Source organism: Notothenia rossii, assembly GCF_949606895.1.
Source record: "Notothenia rossii genome assembly, chromosome: 8".
NCBI classification, from domain to species: domain Eukaryota; kingdom Metazoa; phylum Chordata; class Actinopteri; order Perciformes; family Nototheniidae; genus Notothenia; species Notothenia rossii.
The window spans coordinates 23,600,446-23,622,349 of NC_136906.1; the positions used below are offsets into that span (position 1 = coordinate 23,600,446).

Genomic DNA, 21,904 nt, shown 5'->3' on the forward strand with positions numbered 1-21,904 from the left:
CCCTTACATCCACCATATTATGTAGTGCTGATATACTGAGCAGGGGTGAAGCGCAATGGACTGACCTCCTGGCTAATAGCATTAGCATTGAACTCTCTGCTGCGCATAAAGGCTTCCGGTCATATTCATCTGGCGCACTCGCGGACTCCCAGATCTCTGGTTTACACTTCATTAGGCCGGAGCTTATTGTCAATCAGCTAACAAGGACCTGACACAAGGGCCCCATTACAATGGCTGGCAAAGCCGGGCCTATATACTGAGGCTTATTATTGTGACCGAGCATCCACAACATGCAGTGAAAAGCTGAGTAGGCTATGCTGCCTCTAGATACACATAAAGCTACGAAGATAATGAAACACTGCTTCGACAAAACAATGTACCCTTATCAACCGCATAAAGTTTAAGTCCTTAGAGAAGTTAACATGCTAAACAAGCTGATGGCTTGCCAAAGGAAATGAACTCCAGTTTTTAAAGATTTGCATCTCTTTGTACCACTGGTTTGGAATACAGCCTGAAAACTTTCTGCAGTTTATGGTTCTTTTTTGAGTTGTGTACAAAGCCACCAGCATGAGCACAGCGGGAGAAAGAGATGTGTGGGCAGCAGAGCAAGAATAGAAAGTTATTCATCTTTACTTTCGTCATTCGCAGCCAATGTATTTCCACATAAGCTGGCAGACAATAACCCTGACAGCCAAAACAATCTGTGCAAACCCACGCAATAGCAGCGTAATTTAAACATACATAAAAGAGCCTTAATGGGGTGGGTTTCTGGTGACCGCTCTATCGCGAGAAAGCAGGGATTGTTGTCAGTAAGTCTGGATCTCCGGCAGGCCAAATTGCTGCTTTATAGACGGAGAACCTTCAGGAAAAGATGCAGCATGTTGGTCGACGAAATAATAGAAGATCTGAATGACAACGTGAGGCCACAATCAGGACCAATAGAATCTTTGAGCTCAGCCAATGAGGCCTCGGCTGCACTGCCAAAGATAGGGAGCACAGTCAAGAGCTTTCACCTGCCTAAATAAAACAGCCAGCTGCGGAGGGACTTAAGAGATAAGACAAGACAAACGGCAGGGAGAAATGACCTGCATGGAGAAAAATATACTACAAGGCAAGAAATAATAAAACCTCCAATCCAACCGGGAGTCCATCTCCATTTGTTGTTACTATCTTTATGCAAAAAAGCTTAAAACCGCCTTTCTTCAGGGGAGGTTGAACCACTGTTTGAAGCTGATCCATAAAAAGAATGACAAATGGATTCATATTTATTGGAATTAAAAGTAAAAATATTCTATTTAATACATTTTCTTCTGATTCACAAGTCTACACCGCCTTCAGGAGGTTATTTTTACATGTAGTGAAAATCAGTCCGTGTCATGAGGCATTTGCCAACTCACCCACAACAAATATCATCACACAAACATAATATTCTGTATCATCAAAGCAATATCCTGGACCACATATTTCCAAAGGGAAAGGTGCCTTTTTATATACAGTTCCCTGCTGAACTTGACTTTAAATTGGGGGAGAGGAGCTGCTGCTCATCGTATGCATGGATATAAGGTGTGGAGAATCACAAGGTGAGGAAAGTGGATTGGGTTTGCTTTGATGGATTTGGAGGCGGTGTAGCTTTATAATGTAGGCATGTTAAACAAGTGGGTCAAAGGGAGTGGAGGGGTGTAAAGTAGCTCCAGTCTCAGAAGGAGCTGCAGACTTCACACTCACAAACAGGGCAGGATACTTTAATAGCTTAATCCTAATTCAAAGGTACTTCAACTCTCTTCCTCGTGGCCAAAAATGCAGCAGCTTAAGGTTACATTAAATACTTCTGTATTATTATTTTTATTTGAAAACGTATGTACAGTATGTACTTGGGAGGATGCTAATATACACTTTCTGTCCAAAACACAAATATATTAAGTAAACCATCATAAATGAGACATAAGGCAATAATTCAAAGCTGAAATATGAGATCATTTTTCTATTGAAAGACTATATGTTTTAGATTGAATAACAATTGGAATTCTTTTTAGAGAAAAAGGTTTCGCAGAGACCAGACGGATTGATTTGAAGTGTTTTGTGATGTAGAAATGTTCATAATTAATGTGTACTGAAAATGAATCTCTGAATAGTGTCTGTCAACTCTGAGGCACATACAGTACAGCACAAGGTCTTCTCTCTGTGATTTAAATAGTCTCGTCTGCGCACTGGTTAAACATCAGGGATAAGAAGTGCCATCAGTGAATGAATAAAAAAGAAGGTATTAAATCAAAAATGATATCGCAGGTTTAATGAAGTCCCTGAGACAGAACTTTCTATGCAGAACATCGAGACAACGTTAAAGTGTGTTTGCACTTCAGATATGCTCACCTACACGATCTAGATGAAAGGCATAACTTTCTATTTAATCAGACAAGTTTATATAGATAATTGTATTGACGCCTGCTAATAAAATGCCAAAGTAAGAATCATCTTTGTCACTTTAAGTGATTCTGTATTCAAAACTAGATGTTATTAATCAGTTTATTCATTGACATTTGATCAAATATATGGATTAATTCAATTATTATACAGGTCATTGATTTTTGCCTCTGTGTGGTTATGTTGCTTTTTTACATGAAAATGTTATACCAAGAAAAAAATGTGTAGTTATCCTTGATCTGTGTTCAATATCAGATGACTATGTGGTGACTTTTAATCTTTTAATGGTAATATTTAAACCAAGCATTAAATCATCCATCGTATCTATTCTCAAGTCTACTCTTTTATTCTTCCATGTTGAAATGAACTAGTTCTCCATGCGATGTCCTCCCCCTTAAGGTGTGTCGTTATGCAGATGTTTGAGGAAGGCAAGGCTTCTCCATGCGATACAGAGCCTAATTTACTGCGAGCATGACAGGGCTCCTTGTGGGATGCCGGACGCGACAGCATAGGGGGGATAGACCAGCTGAATATTAACCGGAATGAGGGAAGAGGTCAAATCAAGTAGAAGTGGCTGCAAACTGCTAATCCGGCATGTCAATTAATGCTACAGGCAACAGGAAATAAGCCAATCAGCAAGGCTTGAAGCTGTTGGCAATTGTAACTATATTCGCTCCAGTGGGAACAGTTAAAACAAATAACTAGAAGGAGAGGGGCATGGCGGGAATATAAATAACCTCCTGTAAGACCACCAATCAGGCTTCTAGAAACTCTCCAAGTCAGTTCTCAAGAACCTTTTAGGGGGTTGCATTTCACATAATATTAAACCTTAAAATGACAGCTGTGGGTAATATCACCCACAGGAATATGAGGACAGTTGGCCTTAACCATAACATGCTGCTGTTGAATCTTTAGGATGTTATTTCTTTGAAGACTTCCCCTGCTAAATAATTACAAATCCTGCAAAAGGACTGGCAAGTGACTACCGTCTCATTGACTGCAAGGCACGCTATCAAACAGACCTTGAAATGTACTACAGCAAGTAGTAGACACTTGAGTTGCAATAAAAGAAACAGCAAAAAGCGACTCTAAACTTGAAAGGGTAACATTTGTTTACATCTCTCCTATCTCATTCTTTTAGTGTTCTAGCTGGATTTGTTTTTTTCTCTTCACTTGCAACAATGAGGCTCCAGGTAAAAAGGTACATAAAGCAGCGGCTTGTGCACTTCACTCTTTTTTCTCTCTCTCCATTAAGGTATTCTCTGAAAGCTCAGAGGCACCGCTGTGGCAGGAGAGGAGAGTTAAAAAGGGGTGAAATTGACGCTTGGGGATTGATAGCAAGACTTCAGAAAAGCTCAAAGCGTACGTGTCTGCATTGTCTGACGAAGTAGCGGGCGGAGACGGTGATAGGCTCACATTAAAAACTGACAGATGCAACTGCAATCTGTTGCTCCACACAAGCTGATCATGCCCTCTTGATTAGTCCTCCTAATACATGGAAAATAAGATGATTCAGCTGTCTACGACGCCCCCACTTTCGAATTTAGTTTCCCAGGGCAACACTGGGGACTACTGTGGAGGCAGCCTAGTTAAAATTGCAGCAGAAAAAGCACCTGTTAATACACAAAGGCACGCACTCAGACAAATCGAGCATGCTACGGCTCCACAGCTCTATGGAGCCGTCTGGAGCTGAAAACTAAAATGCATGTGTGAATTTGTCTTGAGGAAAAATGCAACAGAACCTGGACATATATATAAATGTGACAGACTGGGTGCTGCCGGTGGGGGTAGTAACATCATAATGCACCTCTTTGTTCACTTGCCATCTTGCTAAAAGCCGGCTGTCTTTTTCATGAACAACAGAGGTCCGCCAGCAGGTGAGAAAGTCTCTTAATTAAAGTCAGTCAGCACACTGCTGCGACTGGGTGTCAGGAAGAAGCTCCAGCCACACCTCATCACATCAGCGCTTCTCAGTTTCCCTCACTAGGCGGACGCTGCCTTCAATGAGATGCTAGATAGAGAGAGCGGAGTGATTGAAATGGAAAATAAGACGTTTGGACAGCATGGAGACTCCATGCCTGCCTGCATACTGAGCTACTTCAAACAGTTGCACCTCCTCTGACAGAGAGGCCTGGATCTCTGATCTCCACAGGGCTCAGCATTGACTGGTAGAGAAAGGTGGCAGGGGCTCAGTCAGAGACCTGCACTGCATGGAGAGCAGCTTAAATCAACTTCCAGGCATTTTATTTATTGTTTAATAAGCCACCATACTTAGGCATATACCTAGAGTCATTCGTTTTTGTCATCTCATCACATCAAAACATGTAACGAAAAGAAATTCGGAATATTTATAACCTTATGGCGGAATAACAATAAAAAATTGGTCTGAAGGTAGATTTTTTTCACCACACAACACTGACTGGAAACTAGTGGCTTTCTGAAAGGTGGGAAAGTGCACAGAAAACCCTAGAAAGTGATGGTTGATTGGAATTCAGCAGTAATATAAAGTGTTCATTACCCTCACCAATGCAAAGCCATCAGAACAATGGCGCAAAGCTTATAAAAAAGAAAACAGATTAACGCAAGAATAATGGTGGTGTTGGGGTGGGGACACCTATTATGCAGAATTTAGACACTTTCTCATTTAGTTTCCAAAGGTTTCTAATATTATAGCCCATAAACTAAAGTGGGGGTGTTACACACAGTGAATGACAGAGGGAGCCGACTCCAGGCCTTAGTCATCATAAAATTCAAGCTGCTGACAACACAACCACATTCAGGACATGAACTTTAATAAGCTTGGTCTCCTGCCACATGTACATAAACAACAACCATAAACACATCGAGCGCCAGGCAGTGCAGACAAATATTCCTGAACAACATGTACATGCTACATGATGACTATTCCATTTTGTATTATCTTGGTGGTATCTGATACCTTATTGATAATATTTCTCAAGTTATGAATATCAACAGGGTGGATTCTTTCTGAAACAAAGGCTAACATCTGTGTCCTCCAGTTGATAGCAGCTATTCTACACCCATGTCCATTCTGTGTGCAGTTCTTCTGTAACCAGAGGGGACCTGATGTACAGTTCAATAAAGCAATGCTGAGGAAACTGCAACAGAAGGGTGAACATGTCCTCCCCAAATGCGTACAACATAAAACAAAGAAACAACATTTAGATAGCAGAGCAAACACACAAATATCTATCTGTATATGGTCAATTCTTCCTGCTGCCGTCAGGGATGGACGTACTGCTTCAAATGCCCAGTGAGCTTTCAGGCTAATCCCAAAGGGTTCAGCAGAGCAGCATGACGCAGCATGCAGAATATTTTACACCCATTTAACAATCAGATAAAAAAACTATATATTCTGACGAAACAAAAAATAAAAGCCACCAATTAGCAGCTGTTGATTTCAATAAAATAATAATTACTAAAGATAAGATCTGTTTCTTTCTTCACAGGAATACTAAGACACAGACCAAGCACGGAAAGAACAGACTCTCCTGAGGGGTCGACAGTGAATCTTCTCATGCAAACAGTCCCACTCTGTCAGAGCAGGTGGAGGAAAACACACAATCTGCTAGTTGTTTTTTTTCATATGTAGCTCACACATCGCCACATATCTCCCTTTAGAAAACACATTAAACACATGGAAAGTACTGCCACTGCAAAGGAAAGACACACACACTAAAGTCCACTTCACTGCACAGCCTGGCCTGAAGTGGAACCACTGTTGGTAAAAAATAAAAAGCGGGCAAAAAAACACTCAGGTGGAGGTCACTGGTAATAGAGATCCCCCCGCGATGGCTCCCAAGGACTTCATACTAAATCACTCTGGAAAATAGGTCATTATCTGTCCCATAAGCACTGTAATGTTAGGGGCATGCACACACTCACGTGCACACACAGACATCCAGAGGCATGTTGGTGCATAAAATGTAGAGGACCCAGTAACTGAAATGTGAATGATGGGATGACATTTGGTGGAGAAGCTTAAGCAGTAAAGAAAATCTTAGGACATGAGTGGAGGATTTAAGAAGCCTTCCTCATCAGAGCTGATTCACTCAGCATCTGCATATTCATGAGATGAGCCGGGTTATTATGAAGGAGGGAGTAACGCCAGAGGAAGGAGGCGCTGAGGGAGTTATAAATCTTTGCACGATTCCTGTGTTTCTGCTTTGTAGGTGTACACTCAGAGTGCCCGTGTGTGTGTACCTAAAATACACATTGCAAACTGGCATGAAAAGTATTTATCCGATTTCTTTATAGTCACAAACTACCAGATAGCTACATGTAATGTTAAAGGGGTCGTGTGCAGTGATGAATCCACTGAGAATTATCTGCAGCTCTGCAGTTTTTCCTACAAATGTAGTGTTATGGTTCAGTCTCAATACTAGCTTTCTTTTTCTTAATAGGGTTCAATGAATTCGTATATTTCTCTTTGTCTCCTGTAATGGAACATAGGCTATTATTTAATTATACATGAGAAAAACTGCATTGGGCCATGTCAGTGTTGTGTTTCTGTCAGCCTTTTATTCTCCTGAACCCACGTGGTCAGGTGGAAAACAGATATTCATGCATCTTTAAAAAGGTAACACGTGTAACACAAAGCAATGTTTTCCTGTGTGGGTTCCTTGTATTCTTTGTTCTGTGTACACATACAGCCTCCTGTGAATGGTTTCACATTCTACTGATCTACTGTGCAGCTGGCAGGGAGCACATCAACAACAAAAGGCAGGGAAGAATAAGACTGTTGCAAGTAATGGATGTGAATACAGGCTACCTTTAAATAAGGCAGATACACCTTGGTTGTCAAATCAAGAGCAATCACACAGTATTGAATAAATGTAGTCAATAGACAATGTTTTGCAAACAACCTATTGTAATAGGCTGCAATGTTAACAGCATTTTCTCAACAATTGTTTTAACATACTTGTAAATGCTTTCCCTAGGCTTGTGCATTGTATACTTTCTGATATCTGCTTTAATAATAACTTTTTTGCAGCGCTTTTCCTAATGCTCAAAGATGCGTATTATGTGTGTGTGAATCCTTGTTATGTTATTCCTACAAGTAATTTCCTATAATTGTGAACAAGTTGTGCTGTAAAATAGCCCGTATGTTTAGCAAACCTGCACGGTACAGATTAAGACCAGAAGGATTAAATACATGTCAATTTTACTTTCAGAATGTTATAACGAAATAAAAGTAATTACAAGCATGTTTAGCAACACATTGCTGGTAGCCTATAAAGGTAAGACAGTATTCCTTGTTACTGTGCATCACTGGCTGCAGGTTCATTAGGCCGGTCTGGACAGGGCAGAGCCTCTCACTGTGTCTCGCCCCCAGAGTCCAACACACCGGCAGCATCAGGCTGATTATACAACAGCCTTCTGCAGGCATGTTGCCAAAACTGTCAGAAGCAAACGGGAGTTGTCAAAACTTTGTGGGAGAGTGAGAGCAAGGAGGGCTTTTTAATGATATACTGCAAGAACTAACTTTCAAGTTTGTAAATCTCTGAAAGTGCTCCCTTGCGTAAACCCAGCAGGTACATAATGAAAGGAGTTGAGAAATAATAGTGTGTAATAAAGTGTTTTTCTCCAAGCGGGGAAAAATAATTATATTTTGCCGTGACAATCAGACAGGGTAGATCATAGATTAAATAAATGATAAGAGTATGAAAATATGTTAAAAAGTTTGAGGTGTCACAGACAAAACAAATTTTATGACACGGAGATATTAACTACAGGTAATGTCTCTGTGTCATAATGTGAGCTTCTCAGTGGGACTCAACAACAATTGTAGATCAATACTTTATTTTATAGTTATTATAATGCTATATATATGATTAACCCATATTAATGGGAAGGCTCCAGTACCAAAGAAACAAACAAGGCACTGCGGTAGGAATGCAGGATAATTGCACACAGCATTTTTGTTGTTGTTCTTCTGTCTATAATTAAACACTTAAGCGCCACAACAAGATTATTATTATTATAAATATAATTTCTGCAGAGTGAAAGCCAAAACCCGATTTGTGCTGCTAGGATTGTAAGCCTAAAGGTTTCCTAATGATTGTGTAATGATGTGTAATTTGCAGTAAATCTTGTCACCGCTGCTGGTTAAATGAGGGGATCTCAGTTGGAGCAGCACGGTTAAGGTTACCTCAATACGGGACAGGATTACTAAGCTGCATCTGACATGTAGTTTGTTGCCTTCTCTCCCGGCAGACCTGCTGCCAAGCCTCTTATAGTGAGTATTAGCACACTGCCATCCCCATCGCAGACAGAGCCAATGGGCTAACCTAACAAGCAGTCTCCCACAGGAACACCTCTGTTGTCAGATTAGTTAGGCTCTGGCCAGTGGGTTATCAATCAAAGTGGTGAATTACATTACAGATTTAAATTCATTCATCACTTTCATCGTCTGATTAAATGATTTACCAGAACAGATGTAGGCCGGAGCGATGGAGACTAGGAGAATGTTGAAGAGAGGACGTATTCAGCTCCACCGGCCAAACAGAAGTGACTGTGAGCAATGAAACTGAGAAAAATTAGTTTCGAGGTGATAAAAACCACAACTGGGACACAGTTTGACTACATTTCCCTCAGCAGCTGTATCACCTAATGGGTTTAACATTCACAAGTATCATTGTACTTGATATGATAGTAAATGAGCTATGATTTTGAGTTCTGAAATGTACGATGAAAGCGTTTGTGACAGAACAAGACTTCTGGCAGTGTGCAGAAGTAGCTGCCGGTTATTAGCACTTAAACTATGCCACAACAGCTGAGTCCCTGCAAACAAGGACAAACATGAGGTCCTCAGGGAGAGTCGCAAAGGTTAAACTGAAGAGCGCCAATCGAGATGATACTTGGATATGACACAAACAATGAATGACCTGGATAGCCTCACTCTGAACTGCAAAAAGCTAAACACAGATTGGCACAGCTTTTCTCATCAGTAATGAGATCATTTATCTTTGAAAATAAGCTGGGTTCATACGTAAGACTTTCTCCTCTTTAAATGATAACAATTCTTCATTTAATTGTAATGCTACCGGCAGAACTGGTTTTAATTAAAAGCGCAGGAGGCAAAAGTAACCTCCAAAAAAACGAAGAAAAGACTCAATCAAAAAAGCCAGAAATTACAGGAGATGAGTATGACATTGGCTGCCACGGCAGATAGGTCGCCGTGGCAACAGGTCAGCTGTTCCACGAAGCTGGCAAACAAACACATACACATGCATATTAGTCCGACAAGCACACAGTGTAATGTTACGCAAGCATGATGGAGAGAGACGCAGCGAGTGACAGATGTGCCACGAGCAGGGCGGCAGAGTTTACAAGTTGTCGAGTCAACATGGCACAAATCTGTGTTATGATGCTGATAGTCAAGTGTCACAGTACAAACTGCTGTCTGTCATCAGAGATCAGACACATGGAGACTGAGAGGATATGATGTATGTGGGGGATGTTCCTGTCTTTGCAGGAAATGTTGTAGAGGACTGTGAAGTTAACTGAATCTAAATGAAACCCCATTGTTATCTTCAAATCATGTTTTTTTAAAATAATGTTCTTTAGTGAACACTAAACCCTGATCTAAGAGGACAGCTAGATCAGAAAATACACATGGTGTCATAAATACAAAGACGCAATCTGTCTTTGAAGTGGAATGAAAACTGTGACACAGATGAAAGATGAAATCCCATATTCAGAACTCCAGCCTGTTTGGGGAGGGGGAGGCGGAGGGGGGGGGGGGTTGTCACGCCTCTTTCTGATCAAGGAATGAGTGAGGAGATGAGCGGCACACAGCAGTCCCTAGTGGGCTGTTAGAGTAATTGCTTGTTTCACCTGTCCCTAGAGGATATCACAAAGCAGGATGCAGACAGCTCAGTAAAACTCCATCTCCACCTTCTGCTCCACATACTGTATACCTTAACCCACTTCCTATGTGTCTGTGAAACAAAGGCCTGAGCAAGACATTAACACCTCAAAGACTTTTACTTGAGTGTGGCACTTTGTTAAACAGCTACTAAAATGACATTACAACCATTTTCATTATATATTAGGGAAATAGAGTGAATGAAATGTACATCTTGCTGTTTTGGCGAATAGAAGGATGGCACATTTTAAGAACCAACTTAGGGGTTTATAATCTTACATCAGTTTTAATTACACTAGTGGAAATATGGCGAGGGACATTAGGGATGAGAAGTGATAAGATTTGAAGACACAAGACTCTTTTATTTACCACTTAACCTTTCTAAATAATAATTGTCTTTTACTTGTATTGCTCCAGCCCAATGAAAATGAAACATGATACAGCACTACTTTACAATGTTGTACATGCGCAACCATCAGAAGCCATTAAAAGGAGAAATTGGGAGTCATTGAAGCATGCAGGATAGGCCACTTAGGAGTCATTCTCAATGGGAACCGGTTCTCAAATCCCATCCATATGAGCCATACGATAGATGTGATATGAATAGAGCTGAGTATGGCTGAGTAAAAGCTGGAAAATTATTTTAGAGAAAAATAATGTATTTTTATGAACATTAGAATGTAAGCATCATAGTAGACCCCCAACATGATGGAAAATAAGCATATTATCTTCCTGTAATGTCTGAAAAATGTTTAATTACTGCAAAAGTTTCATTACATGTTGGGCTTGGCAAACAATAAATACAGAGTTCTTTAGAAAACAAAAAGTGTTGTTATCCCTATGGACTGTTTTTACACGTCTACAATTTTGTTTAGAAGCCTGACATAAAACAAGTATAAGTAACAAGTCAAGTATTTCATGTCTGAAGTGTTTTGTTGCTGCGAGTAGCTTGTTAAGCGTGTATCTCGTACACTTTTCCCATGATAAAAACATACATTTTTTCTCTAGCTAGTATTACTTCCATTCAGTTTCACTTACAGTTTGCTGTGTTAATGCTCCGCTGCCTTTTCTGCAATCTCCACCATTATTCAATGTCCTTGTCTACTGCAATGGTGAATCATCCAGAGCCATACGTTTTATTTGTACATCCTGCTCATCTGTCATTGCTCTGCCTTTTGTGTCTTTGGATGTCCTACTACAATGTCCAGACACTAATGGCCATGCAGTAATGTATGCCACATCATGTGTGCGTCTATCTTTGGATGCTGGTTTTCCATGTACTCATCTCATGCATTGATCTTTGTGCACATACATCAAGGGTAACAGCAATTTCTGCCAACACCGCATTCTCCTTCTCCTCCCTATCATGCCTCTAACTCTTTCTTCCATCAGCGCGCATGTGTTTAGAGCTTATCATTTGGGTTGGTGTGCACAGGGATGAATGGGCGGGGCAGCCTTTGAGAGAGGGATGCATGGGTTTCCGTGGTGATTTAGTGTAGGTGAACAGGGATGAGCAGCCAGTTGGCACGCAAGACGAGAAGTAGATGATGAGTTAGGCGTTAACAAGCTGTCACTGCCAACACAACACAGCGCCCACTGCAACAACAAAAAATTAGCAAAGACAACCCCCTGAAAAAGCCTGGAGTTCCAAACAAAAACAAGTACCGTAGGTGTACTCTGTTCTACCCACAGAGGAAGGGTGCAGGCTTGGACAAGTTCAATTAAATATAAATGTATTGATGATATCTCTACGCGTATGAAAGGGGTTCCGCTGTGAGTTGCAGTTTTTGTGAAAGTCAGAAAAGAGAAGCAAACTTTCCGTCATCTTCCAGCATGGGCGCGGGAAGGGGGGTGCTGAGGGCGCTGCAGCACCCCCTAGCGGCAGGCAGGGGGTGCGTAGCTCCCCTGTCTGAATTATTATTTGACGGTTATTGCTGCTCCCGCTGTGCATAATCTGTAGCCAATAAATTCCACATTGTTGGTAAAATAATATTTTGGCTTGCCCCGAATGTTTTTTCTGTAGCCCCGGACAATTCTACCTCAATAATATAATACATTAACCGTGCTTTACGTGAACCTCATCAAGACACTAGAAAGGACGGCAGGACTGTAATTTCCCGTGTTCAGTGAATGCAACAGAGGCAAGACACCAGACCAATCAGAGAGTTGCATGGAAATAAAAGTGTGCTTGTGTCATTCAAGCTCGCGGCTCTGTGTGTGTGCGGAAATAGCGCATTTAGTGTGTGTGAGAGAAGGGGAGAGAGAGAGGGACCGGTGCCAGCAGCAGGGACCGTTTTGTTAGCATCTGGTTAGCTAGCTGCACTAACGGACATACGGAGCTGTTTGTTCCACAACAAGCTGGAGGAGAGCTCTCCTCTCAGACTGAGAGGCTCAGGTGAGCTAAAGGACTCTCTGAGTGTTTAGATGGTTAACTTTAGTCTAAGTTATCTCAGTGGGTCTCAAACAGTTTGGTCAAAAATTATTCAAAAGATTATTTCCGCGGCACACCTTCATATGATCATTATAGTTATAAAAAAAAGAGAATAAAGGAAATACAGTTATGAAATACTATATGGCAGTAAAACAAGAATACAGTTTGAAAGGGGAGTGATTTGTAAAATATCCATAAAGAAAAAGAACATCTGCTTACAGTTGTGTTTCATCTGGGTGTTGAGAGATGTATCCATAGATCTCTTAATGTTGCTCTCAAAGTGCACCAGATTGATGCTTTAACTTCAATATTTAAAAACAATCTTCCCGGGGGAGCATCCCCCCGGACCCCCCTGGAGGAGGTGAGGTCCGCTCCCCACTCGTAAAGAATAGCACTTTACCCCTGCCTATATGCCGTGAGCTGACGATCGAGCCTTCATTGTAACAGTCGCGGGTTTACTGTGTGTTTGCGTGTGGGGAGTTTTTTTGTGCGTGCTCTATAGTGCCCGTGATAGTGTTCACTGGAGTCCAGCACCTCAGCACCCCCACTCAAAATACCTTCCCGCGCCTCTGTCTTCCAGACTAACCCCCATGTCACAGCTCGCTCCCAAAAAGCTTACCACAGCAGGACAAGGATTAGAGAAGGTTGCTAGCACAACCACAGCTGTCAAAATCTATCGAACCGAAAAAAGAGACAAGTTGAAATGTATTATTGGGCACTTGACCTTGTTTTTGACTAAAGAAATGCCAGGAAATAAAAAAAAAGGTTAGTCAAAACTTTCCCATGGTGGATTTAAAATGCAACTTTTGATTCATTACACTATACTTTCAAATCTCTAAATGCTACGTTAAAAAATCCCTCCTACAGTGTTCGTGCTAGGCTATTTTTAGTTACATGGAACATTAGTCTGATGGGATCAATAGCTGTGGGGCTTTCATGCAGGCATGTTAACATTTCCTATCCACTGACTCTCAGAGCACAAGTTACATTTATCCAGGTTAAAATTACATTTATAGTAAGTCCTAAGTGCAATATGATTGGACATTTGACTTCCATCTTAATGCTGCCAATCAAATCCAGAGGAAAGCTGCCTCTCCAGACTACCAGAAATATACTGGCTATCTCGCCTACAAGCAAAAGCAGGATACTTGCTGGGGCCTATACTGGCAAGTGAGAAAACGGCACCATTTACATTGAGACATCAAGAAATGTCTTTATATGTGATTGTTCCTCCCCTTTCTTCTTGCCACCTGTTGGCTGAATGAAAACTGTGATAATTGTTAAGTGTTCTGTCCCAGAGCCCCAGAGCACTTGGCAGAGGCGCCTATGGCTAATCCAGTGAGCACTAGCACTGATTCACAACTAGCTGAGAGAGATATGGAGATTGACAGATTTGGAGACAGAGACAAAGGCAGCTACTGGAAGAGGGAGGCTAAGAATAGAGTTGGGTGAAACTGAAAGCTACAGACAAGAAATGGGAATACAGAAGCTGGCAGAAAGAGGTTGGTGAAGAGGAGACAAATTGATGGCTGAGGTGTGTGTTGAAAACTAAACTAAAAACTGGGGGAAGCGCCAGTAAAAGTGGGACAAGGGGGATGTTTTGACACAGGATAATGGAGTGAGAGGGAAGGAAAAACTAAAAGAGATAGATGGACTTTTTGAAATAGGGTTGTATGAGCTACTTATCCATAGTATGTGTACATAGATGGTGTTCAAGAACCTAACCAATGTTTTGCTGTGGATGGGGCAGGAGTACCTTGAACAAAATTAATATCATTACAAGTGTACACTATACTTAAAACATGTATAACCTTGTTACCTTGCCATGAGACAGCCCTTTTACAGAGAACTAAAGCCATCGTATCAATCAATGCTCTCTTAAACTACAAGGTTTCATAGGGAAAAAAAACTGTAATTTCTTTCTGAACGAACTCAAATCAAACAAAAAACGAACCTTTTGAAGCAAGCATTCCGCAAGTTATTTGTAATGGGGTCTGCTGGCTTTGTTTATATGGATAGAATGGCTTCAGCTCCCTGTTGAAAAGATATTTCTCGCTGCACGGTAAAGAGGTCAAAATATTTAAATATAGAGTATGCTTAAACTGGTAATGATATTTTAATGGTAAGGCTTTCTTTGTAGGTGTTTTAAATACGTTTATACGCTAATAAGTGCAGGATATTAACCCACTTTAAACTATCACAAATATCCCTTTCAGGAAGAGGTGGTCATGGGGGCCACAGGCCAGATGAGCAGTGGGAGTAGAGGGTGAGAATGGTGGAAGCCGGGTGAGTAAGTTGTCTTCCAAATCCATTTGTCACCCATAGACTCATTAGTGATTTTATGTGGGCTTTAGGTTATAAATAGGCTTCCGACCGTGTGTTTGACAGGAGGGAGTCTAGGATTTCATGGCAGGACATTAATCTTACCAGAGTGCTCCCTTAAGACGGAAGTATTCCCCCAAAACAAGCACAATATTTCAATAGCTTAAAAGCTTGAAAGTATTTCACGGCATGTTCTCCAAAATCGCTGTCTCTCTTATTCTTGCATCCCTTTCTCACAGCCTCTCAAAATGTAACACTCTCACTGCCTTTAATTAGACAATCTAACCACTTTGCTGTACGTCTGACATCTGGTGATTTTCTGTTTCTGACCTGCTGCTAACCCTCTGGCCAGTTGGAGCAGATGTGCACAAATGCTCTATTTTCTCTGTCTGTACTGTAGATGGCACCTCTAGCTACAGCTTTGCCCTCATGTCATGAAAAACCCCTGCCGAACACAAAGTATTTCAAGCTCCACAAATCCAGTCTCCCTTAGCATCAGCACGCATCCACCCAAACCCAGGTGGCTCCCAGGTGGCCTCCTGCTGACCTCAGCATGGCTCTTTGATCCAGCTGTGGATCATCGGGGCATAAAGCTGTCGCTGAGTCCAGGGAATGAATAGAGGAGGCTTGAAGCCACGGCTCAATCAGGACCTGAAGCCTGAATCGGCCAGTAGCTGCTTTAAACCGACGCATCATTCTGTCTGGTCCCCTCAGTCTTCACAGCCAGCTAATCTAGTGACTTCTAATGGCTCCTGGTAAACTACAAGATCCATATTGACCAAAGAAACGTATAAAATGTCAAATCATTAAAAACAACTGTGACCAAAATATTAATGGAATATGCAACCATTATTATATATAGTACAATGTCAGGCTGCGGACTGAGTTGCTCAAGACTCTTGATACTTAAAAGGCTATATGATTTATGTCTATTAATAACGTTTAATATCATTTCAAATCAATTTGATAATGGAAAGGTCTTGCGTGATGAACATAGGGAGAATTAGAAGGATGCTTTAAAGAATATATCAACATAAAGAGAATGAAATGACTATCTTTACACATATTCAAAAGTGTTTCTGATGCTCCAAAGTGACTTCAATTTGTTTTGTTAAGTGTGTTATTTCAGGTTTGTGAATGAATCCTTAAAATTACAAAATGTTCCAATTTAAAGTGAATATTTACATTGATACAGACGGGGAGAAACTCGTTCATTGGGAAGTTCATCCATAGGGTAATGGTCATTCTGTTTAGTCAGTTCTACAGAGACTAATGAGGGGGAATCAAATTGTGCTGACTGGCAGCAAGCGAAGGCAAAATGTTTATGTATTCTCTCTGATCGTTAAAGAGAGCTGACAAATAAATGATTGAAACCACAACTGGTTCTCATATTTCACGAATAACGACATGATTGAGTTTGTAAAAACAAACCGGTTAGTTTTTCATTGAATTAATTATCAATTAGCACGTCAAAATATTTGTTGGTTTTTTTCTAAGTACAGTATTTTGTTGATTTAAGTACATTTGGGGATTTCTGTGTTTTGCTGTAATTCTGAGGATCAACGTCCTTCTTATTTTTAATTATCCATATCATATTGGATTATTTTCAGAAAGGCAAAGGGTATGGTTTAACAAATAATCTAAATTCCCATAATTCCCTGTTCAAGAGAGGTTGATCTTGCTTTGAGGTGAGAATAAGACGTTCAGCAGCTTATAGCAAACACATCTTTGTGTGGGCTCATGGACACAAAGTTTCCCTGGACAGAAGAGTGAGTTGAAGGCCTGTCCTTCCTGATGGGATATTTTGTGAGGAGCATTTATACTGCAACAATAGCGTGTGTGTGTGTGTGTGTGTGTGTGTGTGTGTGTGTGTGTGTGTGTGTGTGTGTGTGTGTGTGTGTGTGTGTGTGTGTGTGTGTGTGTGTGTGTGTGTGTGTGTGTGTGTGTGTGTGCGCGCATGCAGCAGAAGAAAACTATTGTTCAACAATTGTGTTGCTGATATAGCGAGAACACATTCCCACAGAGAGCTAATGCCAGAGGTCGACTGTTCGTGTCAGGCCAATGTGACTGCACAGGAAATAGGAACAAATATATCAAAGGGAAACATCACTTCGAGGGTAAGATGGAGCTCTCAGAAACACTGCCACAGTCCTTCATCATCTCCTCTCTCTTCACGACCAATTTCACCCTCACATCCCGCTGTTCTTCTCTCTGGTAGTGACAAACAGGGCATATCCGGAGCTTCAAGTTCAACCAGAGCCTGGAGAAAACGAGCCCGAGCAAAGATGCAGCATCATACATACAACAAGCCTCTGTTGTTAAGAAATAAATGACAACGTGACCTTTGGTTTTGTGGTCAATCCAGGGTTTCCCACACATAGACTTTACTTGGGCGGGCCGCCCAGGTATATTAACGGTCGCCCAAGTACATTTCGCGACCCATTTCGTTGTTGTTTTTTTCCGTCCGTGACCATGACGCCATCTGCGATCGATTAAATTGTGGACAATGATCCCTCGCTCTGTACCTGTTCGCTCTGCCATCGCGTGAAGGGTCTGCTAACAAGCGACCAACAGAAAGGTTCATGTTAATGGTGTTGCACTTCACAAAGGCACGTCACCTCAACCCCTGAACCCCTCACCCCTGCTACCAGCACCCCCCCAAGTATATTTCAGATCTGTGGGAAACACTGCAATCATTAAGGCTTTTGACTGAAGTTGGTGCTTTTTTGAGTTTTACCTTTTGTGCTGTGTGTTTATATAGGTTTGTGTGCATGTAAATGGTCTGCAAAGGCTAAAATCCCAAATTTGCCTCCAGAGGGAGCTTCTCTCCTGCACTCTCACCCCCCATGCCTGAAACGCCTTTGATTGGACTCCATTTTTTACTTTTACGACATAGTGACATCACTACACTCACGCTTCTATTGGCAAGCGCTCAAAAACATTGTAGATGATAGGCTTAAGTATTCTTCATCTCTAAGCGGTTGAATCCCAGCATCATAACAGAGCCGGCCAGCTAACCAACCAAAGAGGTGCTGCAGCACAGGCAGTATGAGAGAAATAAAAAGCTTTTTGGACATTAAAGCATGGAGACATGTCACAGTGGAGGCACACAATACAATGATGAAGGATCACAATAGGGCCCATTTAAACAATGTTATACTGATTATCTTTGTATTTGTTCAAACAAGCAATTTGAAGTTAAAACATTTACTAAAGTTACAGGAATTGTAAGCTGCCGTGATACAACCAAAAATGACTGTAGGATGAAAGTGAGGGATCAAAGTAGCAGTGAAGGAATATAGTAAGAAAGCTTCCTCCTTCACACACCCACATATCGTCTATGATCCATCACAGAGAGCATACGTGCGTCTCCAAACAAATCCTAGAACAAACACGAGAGTCAGCTTCTCACTTTTGATCTCCCATTGCTTATTCTCTAGCTGTCTTGAATCATTTAAACTCATTTGATAAAGATAACAAAGTGTAGGTGTGTTAAGAAGACGGATAAAGAGAAATTGTTTATACAGTGTGGGTTCGCATTTTTTTTATCTCTGAAGCTGTTGCAGGTCTGCTAAAAGTGTACTTCTAAGAGTGTGTGTGTATTTTTAGATGGTCTGTGAACCCTGCACCCCCATGGCATTGATCCTTAATGCACACACTAGCACACCATCATCATCGGCGGTCACTCGTAGTCGAGTATGACTGTCCTCCTTCTTGGTCCTTGTGGGTCTTCAGGTGGGCATAGAGGCCGATTCTGGACCCGATTATTCTTGTGCAGTGTGGACAGGGAATGTAGTGGTGGAGGGTTTGGATTGGACCTGTTTGGTGGTTGATCTCTCCTTCCTGAGTCTGCGCTTGTCTTGTGCAGAATGGCAGGGGTCATCATCATATAGTGCAGCATCCTCACGGACAAGGTTTCTCCAGGTCGCCCTGTCTGTTGCCATGTCTTCCCAAGCTTTTAGGTCTATGTGGCACTTCTTTAGGTTTGTTTTTATGTTATCTTTGTACCTCTTCTTTTGGCCTCCAGGGGCCCGTTTCCCTTTAACAAGCTGGGAATAAAGGACTTGTTCTGGGAGGCGAGAGTCAGGCATCTGAGCTGGTTTTGGGCAATGGTGGCAGTGATGGTGGGAATGTCAGCCTCCTTCAGGACGCTGGTGTTAGTACGCCGATCCTCCCAGCTAATCCTGAGGATTTTTCGGAGGGATCTCTGATGGTATGTCTCAAGTGCCTTTAAGTGCCTGCTGTATGTGGTCCAGGCTTCTGACACACACACACACACACACACACACACACACACACACACACACACACACACACACACACACACACACACACACACACACACACACACACACACACACACACACACACACACACACACACACACACACACACACACACACACACACACACACACACACACACTAATTCACTGATGTGATCGAACCGAGGGCTTGATGAATAAATAATGGTCTAAGCTCTGGAGGTTCACTCGACTAATTAACAAGGGGAACATATTCTTCTGGAGACGCAACAATACAAAAGAGCAAGACAAGGCCAAACATTAAATCCAGGATCACTGCACAGGCTTCATACACACCGACACATGCACACTTTAGATGAATACACACACAGGCGCACATGTGTACACACCGCACACACAGATATTAATTTGAGATTCAGTGCTGTGAAGGGGAAGACAAAAGAGGGGAGGAGAGGTGCTGGCCTCTATTGACTCAAAACCCTGTGGGCTAATGAGAACTCAAACACACAGGCGTTCACAAAAGCACTGATACACACGACCGTTGTTGTCATATGGCTGTGTCGGGGTGCGAAGGCGGTGTGTTAGCTCACCACGGTCGATCCGAGGTTATCATGTGGCTTTGTCGCTCTGTGGGCATCACGGTCACCCAACAACATACACACACATGCTGTCACTGAGATAATTAGAGTGGTATAATTGTGAAAAATAACCTGTCTAGCTAGACCAGATGTCCTGCTAACATCACCCAATTTGTCCCCAAGATCATCTTGAATATGAGCTGACAGCAGAGGGACCGGGAAATGATAATAGTTGGAAAAGGGAGTGGCAACACTCACTGACTGACTGAGGGCTTTTATTTTGCTATGCTGGCATCTCCTTGGAAACAAACAAGTTGGATGTACAACATATAGCAGGCGCCGTCGCAGAGAAACTAAAGAGAAATCCAAATAATCTCCAACGACGTCAAAAACATTTTCGTTCTCGCAACATCATGCAAATATGAATCCGCGTGGCAGCAGGAGAAGCAACAATAGAAATCAAATGAACTCAAAGTGACTGGCTACAAATGGCTTAAAAAGTCCCCACGGGCGAACGGGAAGCCATGACAGAGTTTGTGAAGAAGCTTGTCACGAATGAGGCAGCAGCAGCAGCTTGAATCCTGGAGGACCCGGAGAGCTCCACAGCCTTTGAACATACAGGAGGCAGGCGGAGGCAGGCGGAGGCAGACAGCAGAGCTACGTGACTCTAATGACAACCACCACAATCACACCAAATGCACAAAACATCCAAAGAATCCCTCAATGCTGCAGTTTATCAAGATAAAATACCAAGCAAATGCACCAACTAAAAGGATGCCCTAAAACAAAGTAAGAATACAAAAAATATGAAAAGAAATGCAAAAACAAACAGGACTGGGACATACAGTACAAGGGGGACCAATCCATGCGCCCACCTGTGGGTTTCCCAGCATACTCCATCCGTGCCTTCAACTCTCTCTTATCGTATAGGTCACTATTCCTTAACCCATGTCCTCATTCATCCCCAGCCGTCACCACCACACTGGCTTAGGCGGAATATTGTTTTTAAAAAAATCAAAGAGAAGGAAGGCAGGGAGGGACAAAAGGATTGTGAAAGAGGTGGGAGAGAGGAGGAGTATGGGAAGAAACACAACGAGGGAGACGAGATATACAAAGAAGGAGAGTGAGTGAGAGAGAGGGAGAAGTAAAGGGCTGCCAGTTCTGAACATTGTCTCCTTTCTCCCGTTCTGACTGTGTCCCTGGCTGTCTGTCTGTCTCCCTCGATTTCCTCTCTCTCTCTCTCTCTGCATTTCCTTCATTATGTCCATCTGAGTAGTCATGCCGGGCTAGCAGGGAAGCAGCAGAGATGTGGCCTTAAAGCACCTTGTACTAGACCTGTACTCTGGTTGTTAGCTGAAGGCCATGGACTGTCCTGTCAGCCTGCCAGAGCAGCAGGCTACTGACGATCCACTGTGACGTCCTTCTTCAACCTTCCCTCCCATCACCCCGGCAACACCTCCACTCCCCTGTGTTCTACTGTCCTCTGTTCATCATCCTCCCCTCCCCCCATTTTTCTCCTACATTTGCCTGAATCTCTGCCATCTCCACCTCCTCCATATCTCCACGTAACCTGAGAAAGAGTCTTTCAATTTAATTTCATCCAGCTCCGAAATCCATACTAGCAGAGCTAACTCTGTGTAGCCCACAGGAATAGGAAAGATTGTCAATCTCTGCATCTCGATCCGCTCTAATAAAAAGAGCCCGTCAAAGCGGTGTATATACACACACATGGCCCCTAGGGTGCTTCCTCGCTCAGATGGCCAATCAGAGGCAAGAGGAGTGGTGCGGTAATTAACACCAGTGGGCCCGTGCATAGAAATCAAATCTTAGAAACCAAGCTAACCAAGAACCAAAATACTTCACTGTGACTGTTGTCACTTTTTCAACATCAGATCACTGGGCTCTATGATGTGGTTGAAATCAGAATCTACTCTAATTTGATAATCACAACAGCTCTAATGGTCACGTAACTTAAAGTGGACCTATCATGCTATATT

The 21,904-nt window shown here is 42.1% G+C and overlaps 1 protein-coding gene across 10 annotated transcripts in view; it reads right to left on the reverse strand.

Annotated features, from left to right (window-relative positions):
• Window positions 1-21,904, reverse strand: part of LOC307015163 (SRC kinase signaling inhibitor 1-like) — a 95,027-nt gene that overhangs the window by 31,700 nt on the left and 41,423 nt on the right. The gene's annotated exons all lie outside the window — the stretch shown is intronic.